The sequence below is a fragment of the Bombus huntii genome, chromosome 3 (assembly GCF_024542735.1).
Source record: "Bombus huntii isolate Logan2020A chromosome 3, iyBomHunt1.1, whole genome shotgun sequence".
Lineage (NCBI taxonomy): Eukaryota > Metazoa > Arthropoda > Insecta > Hymenoptera > Apidae > Bombus > Bombus huntii.
Window position 1 is genome coordinate 12167189 of NC_066240.1, and position 27878 is coordinate 12195066.

A 27878-nucleotide genomic window follows, 5' to 3' on the forward strand; every position below is an offset into this window, starting at 1 on the left:
ATAGCTGGTTGATAACTGCTCCCTTACGATCGCGTTCGTTTTGTTTATACTGGTCGGGGGAAAGTCGGAAAATTCAAATTCTTCTGTTCGACGATAGCACGTAGCGGCGACATTGTTTTGCCCGGAGTTTATTTATTATCACATTACGTGTTTCCTAACGATATCGATACTCCGAGGTAAAACAGCAACGTGATTTGAACTGTCCTCTAGCTCATGTGCCGCTACAGATCTTTAAAAATGCTCATTGATTTTTAAGAAAATATTACGCTTGTCAAATGCTATACGCTCTTTTGAATCTTTTCAATCGGTCCAAAAATACACGTGGATTCAGGCTATATGCTGGTCAGAGCCCGTCCTCGATGCGTTAAGTATAACAAAGTGTAATCAAAACACAACGCTCACGTGAATTGTCGCTTCGGCTGCCAGTGATCAAACAGTGTACAGGTCGCGCAAAAGCGATTGCAACGTGAAATAGATGTTGCAATACAACGATATTAATCGCATACAGATGAGGTGATTGATCGAACGGATTGATGTACCACGGCGGCTAGCGCGTTCATGCTCTTTCGAGAATTCGGCGGAAGAAGCGTAAGGATATGGATGGAACATTGGGCACGTCGAGAAGCTATTAGAAGGTTCTGTGGCACATGTGACGCCACACGGACATCTACACAGGTCACGCTCCTTACCGCATAGAGAATTGGGGTTCAAAACCTTTTCAAGGGCCATGGGTCACTAAGTCAGTCAGTCTGAGAATAACTAACCAACTGTCTACATTCCACAACACACTTATATTTCTTGTAATAATTGTTTAATAAATATCACATAATATTATTTCAACGCAAACATTGTGTCTTCCACAGATTATTAATCTTAATTCCGAGATTAAATTCTAACAATCGATGATCGCGTTGAGAAGAACGTCGAGAAGAGATAGAGTCAAAATGTTCAGAAAATAGAAATTTGAAGGAGAACGGCAGGTAGCTGAAAAGTTTCGAGTGTAATAGAACTGTGGTTTGAAGAGAATAAGATGTCTGGGGAGAGAGGGTTGCAAGGGGTGTTTGATTGGTAGATAGATTGATTTCTGGTGATTCGTAGGTGAATCGTGAGAAGGAAGAATAGGTAGCACGAATTGGAGAAAAGGTTGTTGACGATGAAAGAAGTAAGAACATAGGAATGGTAGGTGAGCAGACGAATTGCTCGAGTTTCGCTCAGCTTCGAATCCCACAGCTTTTACCAGCTTCAGTGTTTCATCCGATTCTCATCCTTCGAGAATATCGCTTATTATTATTTGCCAATTAGTTAACAATTAACAAGTACGAATAATGACGAGAATACGTACAAGGATACGCCAGTAAGAAGATAATACGAAATAAACGTAAACCGTGTACTATCGAGGATCTACGATTCGAGTTAATACGTGCGAAGCAAATAGCGCTAGAATTTTGAACGATAGTCATGAGTCGGCGAAGAAGTCGAGTTGGTGAACGAAGGAGTTACCCTGTTTACAGAGTTTACAGATACGGCCAAGACAGTTATTTGCAGCAAAGTTCGTTAAATGTTCTAGGCGGAATATCAAGTTCTACGAGACTGAGGATGTCAGGGCGATTCGCGTAATTGTTGACGATTTCGCGGATAAACGTTAGATCCGCCATAATATTTGTTAAGGTATAGAGGGGATTCGGAAATACAAATAGTTTGCTTTATTTCAAACACAACAGCTATACATATATGTCGGGTTCACATTACGATTAGGGTCAGGGGCGTGAAACGAATCTGCATTTGGATTACACATTGTTATTATGCGATAGAGAAGACGTTGACTAGTGCAGATACGATTATCGCAGAATTTGACAAGTAACCGTGGTAATTAGGTACGAGAAGCTAATGACAATGATTCTAGGTTTAATAACGAATCCGCGGTCAACGGGATAACAGAATGCGCCCAATTCTTCCAAAGCCCAAGTCGTACTCGACTTGCTTGGCTACGTGTAATTTTAACACTAACAAAAAGGGATTGTAAGGTGTGTTCTTACCGACACAAAGAAGGGGAAAGGCGCGAAACTTATTATTGCGATACTTGTCCCGACAAGCCAAGGATGCATCTTGACAGATGCTTTATAAATTATCGTAAAAAAACAAAATACAGAAAAAATGTTGAAAAATTATATACTCAAAGATGTAAGTATAAATAGATTATTAGAATAGAATGTTTTTTAAGTTAATTTTTGTATAAAATCATTTTATATTATCTACAAGATCTCGAGTTGCTGCTACGCCCGAACGAGTGCAAAGGGTTAATAATACCGATAGACAAACGATTTTCACGAAATAAGATGGTAAAACGAAGAGAAGAATGGAAAAGTAGAAGTTCGAAAAACTGACCGAGGTTACTTGAGGACTCGCTCGTAGCGCGGATCGGCGAGAAAAAGAATAGCGCGATAAAAATAAGCGAATCGAGTGAAGGGGCGTAGAAAAAGCACTAGATACGTGTAAAATTCAAGGTGATGGGGTTTTTAACGAACAATGCTGGAAATTGATTGAGATCTTGGGCAAAAAAGAAAAGGATGAATTCTCGAGGCGGAAGAGGTTAGCCGGTAAGTCTTGTACGTCACGCGAAGGAGAAGGAATTTCCTTGGCTGCGATAAAGACAGATCGACGAGGTGAAAAGGACGCGAAAGAACGAAGGAAGAAGACGATAGAATCGCTCCACCCCATCGTATCTAAAGCAGATACTTCTGACGGACATATTCGAGGGGAAGATTCCTTCTGAACGACACGGGGAAGATTGATTTAAGCAAGAAACACGACATCATCCCTGAAATATTCTCCCAGAATACAAAAACACTCGCTTCTAGGAGAGTGACAAATTAAAAAAAGCGCTATCATGGAAGAAAAAACGAATGTCAGGACCAAAGCTTGGCGAAGAAAAACGAAAAGTTAATTTCCAAAGATTCGTATTTAATCTCCAGCTAAGAATCTTTGCGCGATACGATTCACCCGGTTAGGATACGCGCTGACAAGTAATATATCGTACGGTCGAACCTTGATTTTTTTTTTATTTATTAAAATTTACAATCAATTCTCGCATTGAGAATTTTTAGTAATTTTTTCTGGCGTGGCGCAGTGACTTGGCTAATTATTTATAATAAGTTAATACTTATTATAGATAAGTGTAATTTATAAGTAAGCGTTGTAGATAAGTAAATATTACTTAATATAAATATCTAATTAAATCTAGCGTTTAGGTCTAGAGGGTAGTGTCTCTTCAGCCTGCGGATCTGGTCCGACGTATCAAGTAGTTCAGTGATTAGGGGGTTTCGATGTTTGTTGACTCGAACCCTGATAACTCGATTACTTCTATAAGACTACAAGTTTGTTTATTCCCTGTAGAAATAAAAAAAAGAAAGAAATTTTGGTAAGTGGAAACCTCTGTAGCTCGAAAATTTCACCTCCTCCCTCTGTGTTCGAATTACCGTGGTTCGACCGTAGAACGAAACAACGATATTAAAAAGCCTTCTTACTATGCTGTTCGCTCGTATCGGAAGCCGGTTGCGGTGTGGCACGAGCTTCTCGAGGTCGAGGCCGGAAAACGGATTTGCCTAATCCGATTTACGATAGCACGGTTTCTGGCGAGACCGCGGCGTATTCGTTTGCGACAAAAGGAGACCCGTGATTTTACGCGGGTCGTTTGAACGCCGCTAGCCCGCGTATTAAAGCGGATAAACTGGCTCGTTGCGGCAATATGTCCAGGATCTGAGAATCTTCTGTGGCGTGCCATTTTTGGAACAACCTGCGCTTAACGGCCAATCTTCTTCTTTCACGTGGAAAAAGAGAACATTCGTACAACGCGGAGCGAAAAACATTGCGCGTTAAGTCGATGGTTCGGAAAAATCGCTATCATTACTTATCTGTCGATGGATTTATTATCTAATGGATCTAAATTACCCTCGATCGTAAGGGCGTAAGGCCGGATTAAAGAATTTGCGTGGCCTGAAACCATCGATCCAGCGGAGGTTCCCTTTCATAGAAAAATACCGGCTAAAATACCAGTTAAAAACTGGTATTTAGTAAATTATATTAAACGATTGGTCGTTGGTTCGTAAATTTCTATTTATACTTGGAATATTTTTGATTTGGAGATGAATAGCGAGATCCGAGGCTATAGTTAACCGTTGCTGTAACACCTGCGGCCTGCAAAAGAGTCACGGAAATTGAGAATTGGAATGCAATTTGCAGCAATTTTTCAATCGTCTCGTTAAAGGCCACTTTTTGCAATTACGATTCGATTCTTATCGAGCAAACGAGCTTGATTTTGCGACCGCGGCGTTTTCACGGCTGATCCGAATTCACCTCGTTCGATGCAAATAAGGGGTGGCCGCGGTGGTTGCAGGAAGCGCAATAAAATAATTCACAGGGACAGGCGCGGCGCGTAATATCGGGAAACACGTTGCGATTAGCTTAACTGCGTGTATTCGGCCCGTGAATTCGAAGACTCGTTATCGATCGCGGTCCGATACCAAGGTAACAAGAGGCGCGCCGATCGTTTCCATCATCGACACGACCGGGCAAATGCAGATCGATGCGGCTGTATCGCGCTTTCCCACGGTAATCGACGTCGATCCATTTGCCGTTCGATCTGTCGATAGCGTAGCCCTCTAATTCGATGATCGTGGCCTTCGTTATCCGTTCGCCGATACTTCGGCTGTAATTTACAAGTATTTTCGTCGCGGTGTCCAACGTCGAGCATCGTTTTCTTCCGATTGTTAAAGCGAACCAATCGCGGACCAAATGTATCGTTGCTTTGTTTTACGCGCAAATAACGTTTTCGTGGTATTTATGGATATTTCCAAGGCAGAATAACGAACAGTACAATGGAGAAGCAGAGAACGATATTAGGAGAGAAAAGAAATGTTCATTTACGAGTCAATGTCTTTCTCGTATCTCGAGTCGAGTGTTTCGTTTCAACTTTATGCATTTTTAACGCTCGATTAATCGATCGATTACCATAAAGAAAAGTATATGATATATGAAGGAACAAGAAGCAACGAATATAGAAAGAAGCGAGGAGAGAAGAGTGTCTGGGCTTCCAATTTGAACGACGTTGTCTGCCTTCCACTACCATAAATATTAATTAACCCTGCTTCAAATTCTTCGAACGCTGTTTCAAAAGAGCGTTTCCGTAGCGACTGATCGAATTATCAGGCAGACACCTGTTTCTCACAGATAAACCCTGCGAACTCAATGAAAATGGACGAACAATTTATCCGAGCTTGGATTAATCCACGAAACGTTTCAGTTGCACGAAGAATCGAAGTGGATACAATACCGAAAGAAGCTTATTCTCCCTTCCTAGCGATCCACTTGATTTCCGTCACGTTCGATCGACGACAGGAACGAACTTCCGGCATCATCGGCCTTGCCGCGCTCTTGCACGAATTTCTTCTTCTCGGATCGATCGTCCTCTATTTTATTTCGGCGGCCGGCTCGTTATATGATAATTTGGCGAGAAAGCGATCGAATGCCCTTCTGCACCGAGGCTCTCGTTATTTTCTTTGCCACGTTGCTTCATTATCCGTCTGAATGGCGTCGCTTTGAACGAGACTACGGGCCGCCTGTCGGGTTTCCCGGACGATTTTCCCTGCCAAAATCCTATCGGAACGATCGCGTTACCTCGTTTCGTTGCCTCGTTACCCCGAGTCGCGCCGGTTCAACTTCATCGACCTATTTCTGGGGTGAGATCCGTCACGCTCTACGAAGAATATTTCTTGAATAATTTCGGTTGTTCTCCAGGTAGACGCGCGAGTCTCGGGTATCGTCAAGATTCTTTGGAATTTTAAGTTTCTCCGACACAGACCCCGATGGGTAATATAAATAAAAGGAGAAACAAGTGGAAGTGAATTAAATATAACAGAAACCGAGTACGATACCGCTGCGTTCTTACAACTGTATTAAATTAAAGCTTAAACTACGCTTTACCTTAGGTGCAATTCCATTGAAACTCTACGGGGCACGTTAAAATTGTACGATTCACGTAACAAGGATATCCTCGACCAAGTTGCAATTGCGGAACTTATTTGCTTTCCAGGAAAGGTTTGCGCGATAAATTCCCCTTTCGATTCGAAACAATGGCCATCGTGTTCTTTTTTGTTTCTAATTTTCATGCCGGTCGAAAACTTACGTTCTAACTTGCCGTTCGTTACCGAGGTGCGCGATTTTCTTCGATTGGCCGATACTTCGGACCGGAAGATGGCTAAGCCCTCTTACGCCGAGCAGTTACGTCGACAAGGCAAACTTCCTCGAGCAGAAGAACAACAAGCGACCTACTCCATATAACTCGCTATCGTTGGAATATTTATTTTATATCAAACATAAATTAAAACAATAACAATTGTACCCAACGACAAGATAACAACGACAACTCTTCCTAACGACAAGATAACAACGACAACTCTTCCCAACGACAAGATAACAACAACTCTTCCTCTCTTAATTTTTCTATTCTCATAGGACATTCTCGTTCGTTGATCGTGTAACGTCAATTCACATCAGAGACCAGGCCATACACCGCGGACAGGATGCCACCCAGATGCCTGCACATCCTTGGCGCGTACCCTCGATAGTCTGAAGAACCCACCAGGAGTCTTGGAATTTTCATAGTTAAGGTCCTTCGGACCAAGCCAGTATCTCTTGTCTTAGATCCTTCCTTTTACGTTTATTGTTTACCACGTGTTAACGTGGAAAGTCGGTTTTCCTCACTTCTGGTATGTTCCGTTAGCAACTTTCTCGCGAGAGCGGCTAAAACCCTTCCTGGTCCACCAACCGTCTTATTGTCTAATCGGAGACGGTGTCTACTTCCCTCACTTCCTTAATCAAAATTGTCATCAACGAATCCGATAGTCCCGTGTCCATAGACACATCCACCCCTAGTCTTCCTCAGACGCACAGTATCCTCGGTAAAACTTCGCTTATTCTGTATCCTTAGAATAGTCAACGTATCTTTACCGGTCTCTACCCTTATAACAGTCGCGTACTTAACGTATCATTGTAACTAAGTCTTACATAACGTGGTTGGAGTGAATTGTGATTTATGTTAATTGAGTGTGTATTACATTGTGATTGCTGAATTCGTAATAAAGTTTAATTAAAACAAAATTAATAGTTGTGTTACGACTCGGCTATTTTATTTCATCAACCAACCCTTAAGTTTACGTGACAATCGCGTCGACGCACTTTTAACGTTCGCCATATTCTGCTGGCGGGACTCGTAGTGGTAGCTCGAGTTAATAAAATATTTATCGTGCTATTCGACCTGCTAGAAAAATTGTAAATATCGTGCGCGGATGACGTCCGATTGGAAAGTGTTAAGAATCTCATATTTTTCACGATATGTATAAATGCTTGCCACGTGCAATTCAATTCTCGAATTTGCTCGCTAGCTATCGGTGCTTTGGTATAAACATTTGCTCGGCACTCAATCTCTTCTCGTCCAAGCGAATTCTCATTCATACGCTATACACCGAGTTCCCATAAATTGCCACAGCTGTGACGCAGCTTGGCGAGGCCGTTCGTCATACCTGAACGACTATTTCGATGATTAACCACGAAGCAATATGGTTTCGGTTCTTCGTTTATCGTCGGACGAGCGAGAAAATTTTCTGGAGAAAAAAGAAGAATAAAAGAAACGAACAGCGCCAAAGGACTAACTGGCTCGAAAATGGGTTAATGCGTTGAAACTAGGTTCACGCGATGATAAAATCAATGCACACAGGGGTAGAGAGCGAAGTGGTAATAAAGCCGGCCGCGTAGGATAGTCGCATAATCTATCCGGCTCGCGGCAATTACGCGTCTCCGAATCGCGTTTAACCGGCGCCACACCGCGCCATTCTGAATTTCGAGCGTTGATACCGACCAGCAGTGATTAATTCAGCTGGGAAATTGCTGGAAAATCCGGCGGACAGTTAATTGTCGGGCAAGACCGCTAACTCGCCTCTGAAACGAGTTGCCGCTTCTGAAAATTCCTCATTGATCGATTTATTCGACTTTCACGGGCTGCAAGTCCACTCACGTTTTAGATGTGTCAAGCTTCGGCCGTAGTTTGGCCCGGATTACTCGTAAAATATCCAATAAAACGATAAAGCTTGTGCTACACACGCGAACAGGTAAAGTGTATAATATTTGTCGGATGTTAATTGATGGCATACAGAGAGCGAGACAGAGAGAGAGAGAGAGAGAGAGAGAGAGAGAGAGGAGGAACAAAGGAATAAATGGTTAAACGCGAAGAGCAAGTAGATACGTAGAAGCAAAGTTTGGGGAGGGGGTGTAGAATAAATGGAGAAACGTCGGGCAAATCCAGAGATGGGGAAACAGCGATGAAAACAGGCTGAGCATCAGATCGATTCATTTCGAGAATTGAAAATTTCCAATTTTGGCCAATTTATTGGCTTTCGATTTATCTTAATCAAGTAGTCAAACAGACACGTACAGTCGAATTTTCACGTTAGCCAGTATCTCGATAGCCTGACGGTGGATTCGATCATTCTCACGGTACGAAAACGTCCGTGTATTGATCAAATAATCGGCGAGCATTGTTCTGGATATGCTGTTTGTTAACCAAGAATACAGGAGGAAATGACAGGGGATCGTTTTCGTGAATTTATTCCACAGAAGTTTCTTCCAAATGGATTTCCATTTGGTACGGTCGATTCATAAATTAACGCCGGACACGAGAACCCGGCTATTAACTGAATTCGTCGGCCGTGCTTGCTCGTTTGTTTCCGATTCAGACGTACAAATGTTAATTAACGTCGATCAGCTTTAGGAAAATGCCACCGGGTTTACAGGCTGCCTGAAATTTGGAAAATTGTTGGCGCATTTGTCGGCGTTCGATGCTATTTGATCGCGTCACGATACGCGTTCGCCACCCACCTCTTTCTGTTCCAGGCTCGACACTCGAAAATAACAGCAGGTAGCGTCGCAGCAGGTATTCTCTTGCGATACCTTTCGGACGTTAATTAATTTCGAAATTGCGTATTCATCGCGTACCGGGCAATCTCGTTTGCTTTGGAAATACTTGATTTCCCCGCGTGTGTCCACGCGCTATTGCTGAAACTCCGGTGAAATCGACACGATCTTTGCTGACAATTGTCGCAATTCGTCGCATAGCGTCGGAGAACTAACGTTTAATCCGCGCGTTTTTCAACTCGATACGTTAAAAATTCACGAAGATTCCGTAGCATCTGCGAGCCTCAAAGTCTACAAACCTGCTGAACCAAGAAGTTTACAAAGGTTCAAATTTTGCAAGTGAAATGAAATTTATGAATCCTGGAAGTTTCGCGAATGAAACCGCTGCTGGCAAACTCAAACACGAAATATTAAAAAAATTGCAAAGCATCGGCAAACCTAAGGTACCGCAGAGTACCAAATGCTGCAGAGATAATCACCTGGAAATTTCCCAGTCGCCGATTAATTCAGTCCCTTGATTAACAATCTCTCGAAGAAGCTCGTAAACTCTGTAAAACTCAAACAAGCTTCAGCCAGCGGATCTGCGCTAAATCCCCATTGATAACGCGCCTATATACGCGTACGCGTTTGGCCATCTTCGTGCATCTTGAACGTGAAAGCATCCTCCATAAACATCCATCCGACGGCCTGAATATTACAGGACGTGCAACAAATTTCCTGTCGGACGGATCGACTCTCGAGCCAGGTTCCACGACGTATCTCAGACGTTCATCATCAGTCTCGATCTATCTTGATGACGTCGAGCTAAACGTGCCACAAGGGGAGGGGAAAGATGAGCACGAGGACGAGGAGGAGGTGGAGGAGGTAAATTAGTCCGAGGAGTCAGTCAAATCAGGCCCGTCTAATCGAATTAATTCACTCGGCAGCCAGTCGTGCACATACTCCAGCTTGATTTACTCCTCGAGGACGTCTGAACGCCCGCCGGAAGTTCTCCACGAAGGCTGATTCCGCGCGTTACAATCGCGAGACAGACAGTCTCCGTTAGATTTAATTGGCCGGCGAACAATGTCGCCTGATAAGGCAAGGCCGCGGCCATTAACGTAACCGTTCGATTGTCTGCGACGGAGCAACCGACCCCCAGGAAATTGGGAAATTTCGAAACCGTTTCGACGAGATTAGCCGCTTTTCAAGCAGTTCGAGAAACCGTCTCGGTTCACAGAGTGGCTAACGGCGCGGTTTGTGATTCGCGCATGGCAGCGCATTAAAAAGTCCATTTATACGTAACCGCTGCTCGTAATTCTAGATGTAACAGTTTAATACATCACTCGTGTCGCGTTCGTTCGTTATTCGCGTTACGGACGCATTTCGTAGACTCTGGTATTTTTTCTGTCTGCCGGACAGAACACGCAGCAGAGTCACGGTCATAGCACGGATTTCTAAGATACGAACGTATCTGAACGTGTGCCGTTATTTTTTACAGCGAAGAAAATTTGCCGCGAAGACCGCGTACAGTCTAATTACGCGGTTATAAGAATACCGTGTTATTCCGAAGTATTTAACAAATTTTAGTCCATGATCTATCAGTTGCTTGTAAAGACGAAATTCCCCTTTTCCTTTACGGTTTTGTTGCAACGAATATACACTATACGCTTCTTCTTGCTCTTCTTCGTTCAAAACTATCGCTGTTGTAGCTAAGTCTGCTTAGCTAAGAAATATCGACGCATAAACGCCCGGAACGAATACAAAACGAACACGGCACAGTGATGTGTAAATGAACCCTGAAGAATTTCGCTTGGTACCACTTCGTGTTCCAACGTGATAAGTGGGTATTCCATTCTTCTTGCAATAAGCTGAAATACCGAATTGTTATTGCGCCCACCATCCTATTCATTATGGGATTTACATGCTTTATCGAGGAAAGAGTAATCTTTCGTTCTATCCTTATCGTTTGTCATTTAAATTGTCCGATAATTATTTTTTTTTATTTGAAAGTACTTTACAATCAATGCTCATTGAGAATTACTGTTGAGAATTGTGGATCTTGATAGCCGAAATAATGTTATAGGAACACTAAATTTTCACTTGGAATTAATATTAGAATAGTTATATATTTATTTTATGGACGATTTCTAAGATATTCATCGATACACACTTGCACGCGTCTCAGCACTTTTCTTCTGTACCCGACTATTAACCGACTGAATAGTTTACATTCATCTGTTTTCCAGACGCCGCGTACACACGTACCTCCACACACTGATACATGACACATACAAGTATCTCCACTACGCATTTAACCCAGTCTAGCACAAAAAATTATACATATCTCAATAAAAGGATATAACCTAACAAACACGAAGATGGTACTCCGCTAGGGGTAGCCACCCACATGATAATCAAATAGCCAAAAAATTCTACCAAATGTCCAAATCGGACAAATTGTGAATGTAAACAAGTAAATAAAAAAAATATCTCGATAATTATAATTGAATTATTCTGGCGCGGTACTATAACGTGAATAATAAATGATTATCGTACGTTTGATTCTAGCTGAATCTAATGTTTAAATCTAGAGGGTACTGTCTTTTTAACCTGCGGATCTGATCCGTCGTGCCAAGTAATTGAGTAATTAGTGGGTTTTGGTGATTGTTAATTCTTATGTTATGTCTATTAATGGATTTGCATATTTCTTCTTTAACTGTGGGTATCTTAAGGTCGCGATGTATCGTTTCGTTGGTAACATATCAAGGTGTATCTATTAAGGATCTTAGAGTTTTCGATTGGAATCGTTGAAGAATTTCTATGTTGGAATTACTCGCTGTTCTCCATAGTTGGATCCCATAGGTCCAAACAGGTTTTAATATGGCCCTATATAGCATTATTTTACTCTGCACGATTAAGTTGGAACGTCTGTCAACAAAGCAAATATCGCAATGAGAAATCAGAAGAGCCAGAGAATTGCGAATTCCGTGGAGATTCTCGTTCTTCTTTAACTCTCTTACTTTTTAAACTCGAAACTTTGGAATAAACTTTTACGGCGATCTCTTTGGCTTTATTTTACCGCTTTGGAATGCTGGTATTTCGTTGGATTAGAAAATTAACTCTCTCTTTCTTTCTCGCGAGAGAATTTTCCGTCGAATTACTCTTTTTAGAGAAAATTCTCCAATTTTTGCCTGCTCTCTGTGAAATTTATATGGCTCCGTTATCGATCTGTGAAGTGCTCAGTAATGAATGTTTGAAGGAACTTAGCTCTGAGAGAGGAAAAAAGTGAAAGAATGGAATATTTACGTCTGCCAATGAGCCAGTAGAATTGCCCGATAATTATGTTCACGATAATTATTCTTCAATCTCTTTCAGTTTCCACTTTTCTTTCTACTTGTGACCTTTAATTTGATTATATAGAACGACTGCTAATTTCACTCTAATCTTATTCATTGTTTATCGTACCGTCTGTCGTACCATTTCATTTGATTTGATTATTATTTATTATCGTACCTATCTGGCTCGTTCTCGGCCGGTGGATCGATAAATCAGGCGAAATTAAATTCCTCTCCTACGAACTTCTCCGCTTACGAAGTGGCATTTAGTGCGAAACGTTAAACGAATGTAAATCTCCAGATATCCGACTTCGTATAATAATTTTCCCCTTCTTCGAATTTGAATTGTCCGACGATTCGAAAATTCCCAGGTAACTTCCCACGACTTTTAAGACTCTTCAATATCAATTGCCGAGTCTACTGCCATTCCCGAGGGACTTGGCGCTTCACCCTTCGACCGATTCGATTTCTCATCGAGGAGGTCGCGCGAGAAAAATCCCAGTTACGAAATTACTGCGGAGTCCGGTGATTTACTTGCAGCCGGTTGTTCAGCGTTCGCCCGGCCGGATCTTTAATTCCGTTCGTTAATAATGCAAGTGTCGTCCGTGATTCTAGCCGGAGTCGAACTCGGAATTTCATTATTCGGCCGAGTACTTTGTTACGCGCGATGGTGCGCGAAAACGAGGGGTAGAACTCGTAGAATCGGCCAGCCGGCTGGAGAAAAATAAGAAGAGCCCGATTTAATCGAGCTGCGAGATTACGCGCGGTCGTGAACGTCGATTGCTCGACGTTGTTCAACGAGCAATCGTCATTTCGATGATTTAGAATCGCTGCTTCCTCCTTGGATCATCCATCGACCGAAGAAGGTTGCCCTTTACCGCTAATCTCAGACGCCTGCAGTTCATTTTCGAAAACGAACGCGAACAATTCTTCTAATCGCCGTTTGAAGTTTGTTTCACGGTGAATTTCAATCGATTAAGTTAGAAAACAGTTTCAAATCGTAGATTCACGGCGAAGTCAGATCGTAGAATAAATCAGGGCAGACCGAACTGTTCGGAAATTTCTTTCGAATTCACTTCGCGATAAATTTGAAATTTCTCGAGAGAAAATTACAATGGAGCCGAGCAAATGGTGTAAATTTAATTAACGATAAATTTAGAATCTCTAAATTTTGCGAATTGTGATAGAAGCAGAGAAGTTTGTACGAGTCGAAGCTGTTGAGAACTTAAGCCGTTTCAAATCCATGGCTATGACGAGCTTAAGCTTTCCCTCGCCGTTGTGAACGTAGACTGTCGCGAACCCAAGATGGACTGTTCCACGTCCGGGCTATAACCTTACCAAGCTATTGCAAGCTTGAACCAGTGATGGACCGGGTCCATTCTTGCTCGCAGTTACGACAGGCGTAAACTATTCGACGACTTAGTCGTTATAGGAGTCGGAATATTCCAAGTCTAACGTTCAGCGAAGCCGGCTTGTTCTAAATTCATGCGGACGATATTCGCGGACCATAACCCGGCATGTTTAAGTTGCGATAAGACCGCATTATACCGAAGTTACCCTAAGCACCGTTCGCTTGGAATTTAGATTATACGATGGCAACTTAGAAAATGAACCCAGTTAAACATACATAGTGGCTACGAAAGATATTTCTACGTATCTTTGTTTACTAACGAACCGCTTTTATGATATTTTTCTAACACGAAACAATTTTCGTAGCACGAAATGTAGTTTCGCAGTAGCAGTAATTTTATGTTTATTAAATATCCGTAGAAAGTATCATGGAAGTTTCGTACGAAAGTATTATCGAATGATATGAAATTTAAATATACTTGGGATTAATTAATTTAATTATATAATTGGAACGTAATAAATATAATTCAGTTGTGCACAGATATGTTTTTTTTTTTTAGTCACTGCAACCTTTTGCGCGGTTCAAGTTTCAGAGAATTTCAGTAATAAAAATTCACTCGCTTTGAAAGTCTCATAATTAATTTCATATTTTTCAAACGAAAGCTTCCAATGGTTTTTATGATAAAATGCCACTTCGTTCTCCCTTCACTCTCGCTGTCTAGCAGGGGTTGTTTCATCGAGCAACCTTTCAGTCGGCGAAAGTTATTCATTATCTAAATGATCGTCCTCCTGTCCGTTGCTGAAACTTCTTGGTAACTCGCGAACTCGAATTATCGATGTCTCTTCCGGTCGTGACCCTTTCTCCTTTACTTTTATCGAGAGGAAGTAATAAAATTCCTGCAGTTTTCTCGCGAACCAAGGGACAATTTAGCCGCTTCCATCGGCAACGTGCTTCTGCCCTCTAATGGCTGTAATTAAAATCGAGCTTGTTTTAAGAGCTAGTCGCTAGTCGCTCGCTCTCGTAATCGAAACTCTCATAATGCCGGGATATTTCGACAAACACGGGACGGCCATGGAAGGATTCTTCTCTCTACGAGGACTAAGCGTCTACTAAGAAAATATCTTTTGATCGAGGAGAAAGGACGAGGGACTTAATTTATTTTCGGTGGCGGGTATTTCTCGAGAAGCGTCGTTTATAGGAAAATTTCTTAAGAAACCTTGTCCATGGATAGTTGGAATTAATAGGACGATAAACAAACGAGTGAAAAATGTAATTTCATCTACAATTTTCTAAATTACCGACCTAACATTGAAAAGAGTTAAGAAATTCGAAGACGAAGCTGCTTCTACAGTGAAGCGAATAAAAGAAAGTTTAAATATAATTAGAAAAATACCATAATTTTACAAGGCAGAATTGTATTTGAGAAAAGTGGCGAATTAATATAAATATGCAAATACTCTAGAATAGATAACTGTATATCGACGGTCTACCGACACGCTGAAAAATATCTAATACGAAAATATGTGCAAAATACAGCGATATGCGCGTATAATTTAATCAAGTTTAGTTGAATTTACTTACTCAGATGAACGGGATCGAGCCTTTCGTACGAACATTACAAGTAGCAGTCACGCAAGTGAAACGATATAGTACGGGTGATATTAAAACGAGGAGGAAGATAAACACGCAGAGTAACGTAATAATAGAAACAAAGTACAAGAATAAAACGTATAATAATAATAGAAATTAGTAGAAAGTAAAATTAATAATTGGAATAAAATAATAATAATGAAGATAAGAAAGTAACGAATATAATAATAGCATAATTCATACTGCAGTGTAAAATAAAGTGGAATAGGGTAAAAAGGAAAGGAGAGAGAGAGAGAGAGAGAGAGAGAGGGGAAAGTTAAATGGAACCACGAACAGCGATCAGAGCAGAGTGCTTAAAAGAGTTAAAAGAAGTAATAAAAGAGTCAAGAGAGTTGCAATAACGATTGGAATTAATAAAAAGTCGATTTAGACTACCATACTAGACGTAGAGACCTTGCATGAGCATGTACATCGATAAATTAATTACTTGGTAGCTTTAAGCTTTCTTTTATTCCCCGCCGTATACGTGCAATTTTCAAAACGTCGGATTACGAATTTATAGAAAAAGAAAAAAAAAATATTCTATCTCACACACCCAGATGCACAAACACACACGTTTCTTGTTCCACGTTTGAAACGATCCTCGCCGGAAGTAATCACGCCTCCAGCACGAATGTCCTAGGTGTAGTGCGATTCGATGTCGGTGTATCCGAGTAGATGGGATAGAACGACAATAGTCCGAGTCTGGAGATGAACTTCGACTCAAACAACCCGGTCTTTACGACGCGCCTCGACTAAAATTTCGCTGCCAGATGGCACACGCTACCCCATGATAATCCTGCGAAATTCGACAATGGACTCCGCTCATATTCGGTCACCCTATCGAGCCCATCCCCGGCGAGATGAAACCCGCGTCGCCTGGAGTTGGAGAAACACCTAAGCGGAGAGCGGTGAAAATCGAATCCCAAGCGACCCGGAGCTTTTGCAACAGGAGGAGGGGTTGACAAAATCGAGGCCAGCTCAATTTTCTTCGATCGCTAGCCGCTCTTATTCGATTCTTTCGGTAGGGATGGCACGCGTTGGCCGCGGGCCCAGCTGGAAAACGCGATAACAGCCTGACCCTCGTCCACGCTCCACTTCGTTGCCCCCTCTGGCCGAAATTTCGTTGCCTAAAACGAGAGCTTCTTACCGTTCGACCGAACCTGGACGCGACAGGGTGAAAAGGGTCGATGGATTTTGGCCGCTACCTCCGGGCACGTCGACCTCGTGCAGTCAGAAGCGGTTGTACGCGAATTCGAAGGGAAAGGGGATGGGTTTTCGCAAGGCTGGTTCCGTTCGACGGAGGTTGGGATTATTTTGCGGAATGATTGATTCGCTCCGAGGTTTTTGGCAGGAGCTGTGACGCGCGTAGATACACCGAACTAGGTTATTGGAAATTTTGAATAAATCTAAGCAGTGGCTACGTTCTTTCGCTTGTTTTCGATCGTTAACGAATATTCCTCGGTTTGGCATTTTATTTCAAATATAAAAACGTTTATCTTCGTTACGCTTATTGGTAAGCGTGGTCCCTCGTTCCTGTCTTATGTTGCGTATCTTCTTAATCGTTAGGAACTCTCTTTGTTCCCTGAAACGAGACCAAGATTAAGATAGAGAGGTTCGAGAATCGTAACAGAGACGAGGAAGGTGGTGCTTCTTCAAATTCCAGTCAATCGGCAGGTCGGTCCGTGCTTCTCGCGGTGTAACGATTTTGTTCCAGGGATGTTTTCGAGTTCCTGCACGGTGGAAGAGAATAGACCCAGCAAGAACAGAGGAGAAATAATGTAACAACTTTCGTCCATAGCCTCTGTTCCTAAGTTTTCGTTACACTACGTTCGAGTCACCCAGTAGAGGAGAGTAGGTCGTTTGAATTTAGAGGAACACTTCTGTCGGGTTTAAGCGGACGCCACCGTAATAAGCTTCTATTCTATCAAACTTCTGGATCATGTGCCATTGGCTACTGTTCGCGAACGCGCAACGAGGTCTTCTGTCTACAAAACGCGCGTTCACCGTTCGTTTAATAGACACTGCATGACACAATGTCCATCAAGATTTAATCTTCCGTGCCATTGTACATCTCGATGGCCTTTTGAACGAGCAATCTAAAAAGAGGAAAATGCGGAAAGAGATATCAGGGGAACACAGAGTGGCGAGACTGGCCACGAATTAATTTCCCGCAACTGCAATCGCACGATAATACCACGTTCTCTTTTCTTTCTTTTTTTTTCTTCCCCCTCTACCGACGACGAAGGAACTCTCTCGAGTACGAATGGAGAATCCGGAGATTAAATTTCCAAGTTTACGCGCGGCCACCGCCGAACCAGAGAAATTAGAGACGGGAACCTTCACCTTCGACGAGCTGACTGGCTTTCCTCTTCGTGGAAGGCGGGAAATTCGACGGGACAAGGACGACCCATTATCCCGATGGAATTTTCGAGTCGTTCGAAAGGGAACGTTTAATGAATGCCGAACAATGGGCACCGCCGGGCTGGATTATCCGCGGCTGGATGTTTATCTCGAAAAACGCGATAAACGACAAACGTGTTGCTCGGGGGAACCGACTTTTTGAAAGAACGCGCGGCAACTATAATCGGGCGAAACGACGGTATAACGTCGAAATTACAGATCTTTCGATTATTTTGGAGATTACCATGTTGCCTGAGAATCCTACTATTCGGGGAATATATCGGCGACGATGCGCGTTAACATTAGCACGACCAAACTCGTGGAAGCGAGGGACTTCAGATTTTCTTCTTTTCAAAGTTATCAAAAATGTACACCTCTGTCAGATTCGATATCGACCTTTATTTACATGCAGACGCAATCGTACGAATCTACTCGCTTTACTTAATATCACTCGAATTACACCGATTTACACATTGGAACATTTATGTACATATTACGGGCCGCTGATCCTAGCGTCGAACCTCCGGACTACTTCGCTAACTTCGCGGAAATGGAAAACTGCCAGCCGGAAGGTTTTTCCTTCCGTTAAAAAATTCAGCTCGCAATTTCTCAGGACCGCTGCCTTACGCATTCGGAGAGGTATCTCGTCGATGTTCGTCCTGCAAAATTTCATCCTGCCGAGATCGAGGATGCGACGGCAAGGGCCCACCGGTGGAACCGCGAAGCAAATCCAAGCAAAAAATCAGCATCAGGTTCAACAGGAACCTGTGCGAGAAGTCCTGGAAAAATATCGGCGCAAGGAGCGCAGATAGTGGAGCGACGGGATGAAAATCCGCAAGAAAAGAGACGAAGATAAAGGATAGGGTGTAGTCTGAAGGCACGACTGAAGGCTGCTGACAGAACAATTTCATCGTTCCATCGGTAGAAGAGGGGAGACCTGTCGCAGAGGGTTGAAAGGACAGGGTGGCGTGCAATCGATAGGTAACACTGCCGCTTCGTTCTCGATCCCATCGCTTCTGCCTCCACCGCCGCCTCCGGCCGTTTTCACCGGCAGCCGATCGAGCTGCGAGGTTTCCCGCGTGCCGGAAGCAGCCAGGCTTCCGAGCAATTAGAGGAATTTTGCTGACTGGCAAAGTTATTACAGAGCCCGCGGGGACAATGACGGCTTGCGGACATCGTGACTTCCACGCCGTTCCTCTTCAACTTCGTCCCGCGCGTTCTCCTCCTAAGAACATCGTCGCCAGATTTTCCGCGGATCGAGGAACAGGGCTGATTGTTTACGCTTTTAATCGTGAAAGTCGATCGGGATATCGCCGCTTCCGCCGTTGTCAGCGATGTGGCGTGATCTCTCGGCGCAGTCGGAACAGCGTGAAGTAGATTTTCTAGAAAATCGACGCGACTTTCGATGAAATTTTGCACACTTCGTAGGATATTGGAAGGAGAAGGATACAGAATATTTCTCAAATTGGAGAGCGTCCAAAAGCTTTAGAATTCTAGGAATGTCGTTGTATACGAGTTTAATCTTGAAAGTCGATCGGGATATCGCCGCTTTCGTCATTGCCATCGTCGTGGGTGTACTTTGAACGTGCAGTTGGAAGAATTTAGAGTAGATTTTATAGAATATCGATGCGATTTTTGATGAAATTTTGCGCACTTCGTAGAATCTTGCAAGGAAGACAAAGAATATTTCTCCGAATTGGAAAGCGTCCAAGCTTTAGGATTCTAGGAATGTCGTCGTTTACGCGTTTGTTAATTTTCGAAATTGACCGGTATATCTCCGCTTGCGTCGTTATCAGCGCGGTGGTGTGCTTTCTGCGCGCAGTTGCAACGATGTGGAAGAGATTCTCTGGAAGAGATTGGACGAAATTTTTGAAAATTGGTGGAATCTTCAAAAGGGAATATAGAATATTCCTAAGAACGTTTTTAAGATTGGAAGACATCCAAGTTTTAGAATTCTACGGACGTCGTTGTTTACGCTTGCGATGTTGAAAGTTGACCCAGATATCGCCGACGCCAATCAATGTAGCGTGTTTTGAACGCGCGCTTGGAAAGAACGAAGGTAGATTTGCCAGGGAATTGAAGCGACTTTGAGTGAAAGTTGGGGGAATTTGTAGGATCTCTAAAGAAAAACGTAAGAAGGGTACAAAATCGAAGTGTCCAAACTGTGGAATTCTCTACAAAGCTGTTATCGGTGTCCAAAGAATCGTGTCTCGTTTCTAGATCCTCGAATCGAGTTTCCCAAGTTCCAAAGAAACCTAATCCGATCTAAAAAGAGGAATTCGCGACTTGACTATTTGAGGAAACACGAAGCGGCAGGGTTCATGCAGCAAATTCTAGCGTAGCATGGTCAGACAGGAAACAGAAGTTGGACAGGGTTTGCCGCGACTTTTCATCAGGAATCGAACGCACCAGCGTCGGAGGAGAAAAGTTTGCTGACTCGAGCGAGACTCGAGCGAGACTCGAGCCAGCCAGCGCCGTGGCGTAGACTTTGAACAATGGTAGTTTGTACCGCGGCGGATTTAATTGAATAGAAATTAGACCATCGATCAACCGGCCTGTAGAGGCGTCATTGAACTGCTGCCGTGCGTTTACCTGGAAAAACGCTTGCCTCTGCCGGCGAACCCGATTTTTCATCTGCGTCCAACGATTAATTAACTCTCCGATCGATCGAGACGGCTCGGAAACTGCTTGCGTTCGAAGAAGTTAAGAACATTCCGTCGGAGCTCGATAAACATCGGTTTACGACTTATAATTACGATCTTACGTATCGTATCTTTTTTATTACGAATATTTCTATGGCAATGTCTGCGCGCTCGTACGTTCGGAACGATCTTCGCCCTGTCATTCGTATTAAACCGTAGATTATCCGGCGAAACCTCCTAAATAGCATTCTGCGCAGAGTTCGAAATTCCCTAGAAGGAAGACTATAGTCTGCAGCGAAGATTACGTCGTTCAAGGTCGCATCTCCATCTCTATCACAAATATTCTCCACTCCGTGGTTTCTGTCTCAGTAATCCGTTCCGAGTAATCTCTCTCTATTTTGCAGTACGTCGTTCCTCGACAGACTTGGCGAACAAAGATCTTCTCCAGTCGTCGAAACTTTCTCCCTTTGTCGGATATCTAAGACGCGCCGAAACAAAATTATTTCATCGAAACCGAAGACGAGAACACGCGTTTTTTCCCGGCTATCTCGTTGATTCCATTTGCGGCTGCCCTTTATCGCTCTTCCTAAAGATGGGTCGTTATGGACGAAAAAACTGTTCCGTATAGCCAATGAATGGCGGCAGGAAACGTAGCTGGATACGAGAAACGTGCGTGGGTAGCTGGTGAAAGCGAGCAATAGCCGAGAGAAACGCACGGACTTGGTATCTCGTAAGGATATATCTTTGTTCGGTGTGGAAAGACCGCGATCTATGGCTGATGCCGTAGATCACGATCACGATCACCGGCCGCATTCAGGCTGATTTATTCCGCGGTTGAATACGGCGGAACCGGGCGGCAAAAAAAAAAAAAAAAAAAAAAAGGAAAAGGAAAAGACTGGGCGCAACGCGTTGGAAAATTGTGCCATTTCGGTCCTTTTTTTTGCTATCTGGTCAATGTGGACGGTGCACGCTCGAAGGCCTGGCAATACGCGACTGGAATAATTTATTTCTCGCGGCATCAGTCGCTACTTTCGCGAAAGCGAAATAGTTGTCTCGAAGGAATGTTTGCGTCGCAGCGTGGAAAATTGTTTGCACCTAACGGCGAAGTGGGACATTGAAAATTTATCGTGGAACAAGCAAACGAGCGTACGAAATCTCTTAATCGGCGGTCATTTTTATCCTACGTGAATGTAGATTTAATTTTAGACATTTGAAGATCGAATGAAAACGCGTCTATTAAGTAACGAAAAGAAAAGAGCTGTACGTCGTAAATGTCATTTTTGAAACCGAATGAAATGCACCGCAACAGATAACATAAATCATTCACAATCACCGTTTTTCATCTCTTAAACAATATATTCAACATTACGATAAAAATACTACGATTATTAAACAACGTAACGTTCCTCTGTTGCAGCTTTATGTACCGTGTTATTTCATTTTAATCTGGTAAATGCATATCGCGAATAGAAGCTCGCGGGTGTGCAAATACTCGAAAATGGTATGCTCTTTTTTCCCCTTTCCGGTTCGTCGTGCAACGTTAATGCGAAACGATATTCCAGGAACGTCTGCGGATCGTGTTCCAGCGCGAGTCGCGAGTGTTCGATAAAATTCACCCCACCCTAAATATGTAATTGTTCGGCAAGGAAACAAACGAAATATCCGTCACATTTCGAAACTCGAAACCATCCGAGTGTTCGAGGAATTTTCGATTTCCCCGAGCCAATTGCGCGAAACTATTTGCCCCGTGGCCGGTTGCGTTCGATTCGGGGTTCATTTCGGCGTGGATTTTGCCACTGCATTGCCACGATTGTCCTTCGAACGATAATAGCGAACTTTCCAGTTTACAAGTTCATCCAGTTTGTTATACGAAACATTTGCAAACTTGATCAACAATGGCACTCTACGAGCGTCGTTTCTTTATCCTGCAAAAGACGATCCTTGAAAATATATCAGTAGATAATTACTTCATTAGTAAATTACTTCGTTAGTTAATTACTCGAATAGTTCCACCCTGCCTCGTTCAATCACGCGATTGGAATCAGGTTGCCGCGTAACGAGCGTCGTTCCTCGATCCTTTAAAGGATCCTCGATGGTGTAACATTTGGAGCGCCGAAATTGGTAAAGGATCATTTTTACTAGAAAAATAAAAGCTCTCGAAAGAATAGTTTCTTGAGACGTCGAATCGCGTCATTGACCAGCATCGTTGCTTGATCCTTCGAAAGACCGTTCTCAAAGATATAACGCTGGGAGCATCGAAATTGGAAAGAGACCATCTTTACTACGAAATCAAGAACTCTGGAAGGAATAGTTTCGTCTTCTTCGTTCAATCGCTTCGCGTTGAAATCAAGTCGTTTCGCGACCAGCTCGATGCTTAAAAAGATTCTGGAAAACGTAGCACCAGAAGTATCGAGCTGGAACAAACGTCGTGCATATCGTAAATCCAGAAACTCTTAAAAGAATACTTTAACGTTTCTTTATTGAACGTCGAAATCAAGTTATCGGTTGACGGGCGTCGTTCCTCGATCCTCTGAAAGATTCTTGAAAATATAACATCAGCAGCGTCGAGATTTCCTGTCGTCGGGATAATCCCCGACTACACTACCCCCGGGGCATGCCTAGCCCCGGATAACGAGCTATGTGCAAGGATAATAAAATGCCAAGATGTCGTCGAGCCGTCCAGACACGAGCGACGCCCGCTCGAGAGGGCAACCAGCCGACGAAATAAAAAAACATCGATGCTGAAAGAGCTGCGGGGTTTACGTGGCGCGTTGAAACACGACGATGGGAATAAAGAGGCTGCGAACGGTTTCGTTAACTTCGCCAGGAACGCGTTTTCGCCGCCCTTCGAGTCGGATAAATTATTTTTCCAACGAACGTTTCAGGTGGTCGTTTCCGCTGATTAAGCGCAGACACGGGGCGGTAGTCGTTGCTTCGTTCGATCGATGGTGCAACGAGATCCTTGAATTTGCACGGGTAGGTGGTGGAAAGAGGACGCCGGCTGCCTTTCCTTTGAAACAGGCTTTTTCCATTGTAAAGTTTGGAAATTGAAGAAGAATAGGTAATGGGTAGAGAAGCGGAAGCGGATACGTAGGTTTTAGAGGAAAATGGATCATAGGAAGCGGATACGCGATATTATATGTATCGAGAAATTGGAATATCGCGTATCAAGTACGGTTCGACGGCAAGTTCCCACGGCAGACATTTTCTGAATATTGGAATTGGCGGGAATGTTTCTGACGAAATATCACAATTACTTGGTGTAATTTCTATCTGTACTTTGATCAAAATTCTCGCCGATATCTCGTAGTTGATGAACAAAAAATATCGATACAGAGGAGGAAATGGGAAACGCGGGAATAACTTGGTTCGGCTCTGTTATACCAATTTTCGCCACTAACTTTCAATTTCGAGTTGCAAAATCGAACTCCCACCATGGAAACGATTCTGCCGAAAATTTCTCTCTGCGATCCTCGTGTTACCAAGCCGGGTCTCGCAGCATCCAGGGCGATGGAAAGAGAGAAGGGTGTCAGAAAAGCAGGCAGATCCGGGAATACAGAGTTAGCCAGTGTGTTGATGGCAGTCGTTATGGATCGCTGCCGGTAACAAGCAATTTATTCCACGAGCCGCTACCTCGAGCCATCGCGAATTGCTGTCTGCCCCTCTCCACACCACTCGCCCGCCTATACATCGTATTATTGTCATAATACATCAGCCAGGATGTTTCGTTTCCCCTCGTCCCGGTTGAATTCGAAATGTTGGCCACGTTCCATGCGATCAAAATGGACGCCTCGAAGGAGTCGCCTGGTTTGAAACTAGCCTCGCCGTTGTTCAGAAAGTTGCAAGCCTACGCGATTCTTCTCGCGTCGCGATCTCTTTTTTCAAGATTTTCCTTGTCAGAGTAATCACGCGATTGATAGAAAGAAGGGAAACGACGAGCCATTAACCAGGATAATTTGCTACGATTTGCTGATAATCGAGTCGTTCACAGGCCAAAGCAGTTTTTAATTTGTATGCAAAGCTCTTGCTCGTCTCGTATAATTTCATCGATGTTTCGTTTCGTGGAATTACCCGCGAATAAGCGGCTCCACTGATCTTTTACAAACTTTCCGCAATTGCGAAATTCAAAACGCTCTTATTCTTTCTCCAAACGCACGTGGACGGAATTACAAAGATAACGTTACTCGAATTTTCTGTTGAAGTGGCTACCACTTCTAAGAAAACTCTACATCCGGTCTTTTTTAGTTTTCTCAAGCACCGAAGCCATCGACAGCGTGTAGACAAAAGACTGCGACGAAGACAGACCATAAACAGTAGGCAGGCGACGTTGGCTTCGGGGTTTTCAGTTATTGGGTAACACAGCTAGCGTGCGGATCTGGACCAGCTCAAATTGTATTCTTAGTTATAATTGCACTTCTATTTAAATATATTTTCTGCCCTACAATTTATCCACGAGTTTTCTCTGTTTACACATCGAATAACCTCAACAGTTTCCACGTGGGAAGAGAAATATAAATATCCTGAATAAAAGTCGTTGAAACGAGCCTCTTACGCCTCCCTGGCTGATTCTTAAACCTTTGTGAAAGTTTGCTTGGCCATACATCACCGGCGGACGATATTTTACTTGGGAATTTCATCAGGTCCCCCTGATCAAATCCAAAAACCCGAGGAAGCAATAACATTCCATTCCGTGGTCATTCTTCCCGACGTTTCAATTACAAATAAATCGAAACGAGACATCGAGGAAGAGAGAGGAGGCTCTCTTCCGCGATACCGTGGAGATAGTCGAGAACGAAGCAACGAGCAAACAAAGACGCGAAAGCCGCAGGAAATTGCTTTCGGGCGTGCGCTGAAAGCGAGCAGGGAATGTAGGTGAAAGTCTGGCCGCGTGCACACGGTGCACGTGCAAACAGAGCCGGGGAAATTTTCGCGTGCCACCCCGCGAAACTACTCGTTGCCCTGCGCTAACTTCCGGCTTCGACCAACCGCGTTTGAGTTGCTGCTCGTTCTAGGTGCCTGGTATTCACAGAATTTTCATCCTATCTCTCCAGACGTCGATCACGCCTTATTCGCTCTGGAACAAAGCTGCGATCGTTTTAGCATTTTCTCCCGACGTATCTTGATGAAGAAGAACGATATTTGTAGGGAAAGATTTACACACGCAGTGGGCGATGAAAGAAAGTTTATAACGTAAATAGTATAAAAGGACACGACAATTTCACGAAATGGATCTATACGTAACAAGAGCAACGAATAAACAAAAATTGTTAGCGCAGAAGTTGCTAGAACTCGTAGTATTGAACTTTCTTTTGTCCGCTGCTTTGCATACGATAGATGTTCACGCTATTAATTGCCAGTGTTTTTCTCGTTGCTCGAGGAGTACGATGCAGGGTACGAGGGAAACGTGAAACGAAAAGGCATTTTAACTTTAATTTTGCTGAATTTATCGTACGTAAAACATACGTACGCGAGTATCGAGTTACGTCTTTCCTTGTTCTTCGTACGATATGCTACGAAATTAAAGTTAAAATACCTCTTAAACTAATCGGTTTTCGATCGTTCGGTTAGCCTGATACTCTTTTTCGTAGAATGGCGAGAGGATTAGACGTATGCAAAAAGAGGAAGGTTTCTAATTAAGTGCAAACTTCTTTAAGGTTTTATTTAAGCTTTCTAATTAAGTCTCTAGTGCGATTACAAAATGCGCATGCATTTTTGCGTTTGCGAAGAAGATATTATCGTGAATGTGTAGTTCCATTTGAACCATTCATCTTTTCCCTCGTCGCTTGTGAGAAAAACGCTGAAAAGTACTGGAAACTAATATTTTGTATATATATTGTAGTATCGTGGACGAGGGGCCTGGGGGTGTCGAGCGGATTATAAACTAGCGGTTGCGGAACATGTGCGTGGTGGGGCTAAGACAAAAGACGTGAGACTAAAGCAAAAGACAAAGGGTTGCTAAGGGACAAAAACGAATTAACAGTCATTGTGAGTTGAGAAGCCAGAGAGTGCGAATTGCGTTATCAAGATAGCGTTGCTAGTGTTGTCGAGAGAGAGAGAGTTGGATCCGTGGTGACGAGGGTTGCAAATTAATTATCTAGTTCTAGTCTTAATTATAATACGTTATTGCGATTAGTTCACGTTAAACAGCCATCGTTTTCTGTTTAATCAACATCCGTTTAATTCATTTATTGAAAATAAACTAAAGATCCTATAATTTATAATTTATCCTATAATTTATAATTTTATACATTACGTATCAATAGTGATTAGGTTTTTTTTTCGAAGATAATTAAAATACAGTTTGGCGTAGGTTTCAAGACAAGGAATAATTCTAGTTTGGCGGAATTAGTTTGAAACGGCGACGAGGCGAGCCGAATAATCTTGTGGGAGAAATCAACTTTGGTTATGTTATACGTAAATCTTCGCCGTGTAAATTACGGTCAGAACGTCACTCTAATTACCGAGCTGTCAGGTTCAGTCACCGTCAACACGGCAATGCCATTATCCACCTCAAATAATCTCCAATCTACTAACTGGAACAAACGAATTAATTCGTCGTTTGGTTTGCCGGTATCTTTGACTTAGCGATTATTTGCCGAATATATTTAATACGCAGTTACGTTTGTATTACACACAGTCATCGGATATTTGAATATTTCATTTGATAAATTACGGAAATTCAAGATCGAGTACAAGATACAATCGGATAACTGAAACAAGGTACTGAACATACTCGAAGACTACGAGAGGAAAATATGATAAATCCATTTTCGTAACCTAACTTTGTTAGTCTGTGTAAACATCGAACGAATATATCCAAAATACGTGTTTAATCGGGAAATTAAACGAGAAGATAATTCTCGTGTAGAATTGGTTGACAGAGATAAGTTAAAAAATTGCTCTTTTACAAAGAACGAACGAAACGTGACTTATCATTGCGCTGTTGACGTTTACGCAAATTCATATTTCTACGGAGACAAATAAAAACGCGATATCCAGATAAAAAAATGTATATGTATTATGTATTATGGTACTATACTTTGGATATTTTATACTTTTTTGCGTATTAGATGCATCCTACGCATCTTCGCATCTTCAAATTTCGCATAGATGCATAAAAATGCGAGCTTTGCTTCACTTACTCGAAAATCAAAAAAGAAAAAAGAAAAACGAAGATACGCGCGTTCATGATGCTATAGCACACTTGAATAATGATAAAACCTGGCGAAATTATTCGGCAAAACGACAAGTCGAATCGTAGAGATTTTTTTCAGACCACCAAACAAACTTCCACGAGGTTGAAAAACGTCGCTCCCATAATCTCTCTTGTTCTCGTTTCGCGCAAGAAGGATTCTCGTTAACTGGAGTCTGGCGGAGTCGTCGTTCGATGGAAACTCTGGCTCGTTCGCGTAAACACGTGTCCAGCCAGGAAATTGTGCGAACTGTATTAAGCGGTCGTAGGAGTCGCGGCGACTTGCCTGAAACTCTGTCTAGTTTATTTCACACCCTTCGTGTCATCGTGCATTTCGTAACGTGCTTGCTCCGAAATTGGTGCTTTCCGCGCAACAATTT

The 27878-nt window shown here is 42.8% G+C and overlaps 1 protein-coding gene and 1 long non-coding RNA gene across 6 annotated transcripts in view; one reads left to right on the plus strand and one right to left on the minus strand.

Annotated features, from left to right (window-relative positions):
- The window catches only part of LOC126863605 (uncharacterized), a 207363-nt gene that overhangs the window by 78904 nt on the left and 100581 nt on the right, over nucleotides 1–27878 (minus strand). The gene's annotated exons all lie outside the window — the stretch shown is intronic.
- The window catches only part of LOC126863679 (uncharacterized), a 189178-nt gene that overhangs the window by 60527 nt on the left and 100773 nt on the right, over nucleotides 1–27878 (plus strand). The gene's annotated exons all lie outside the window — the stretch shown is intronic.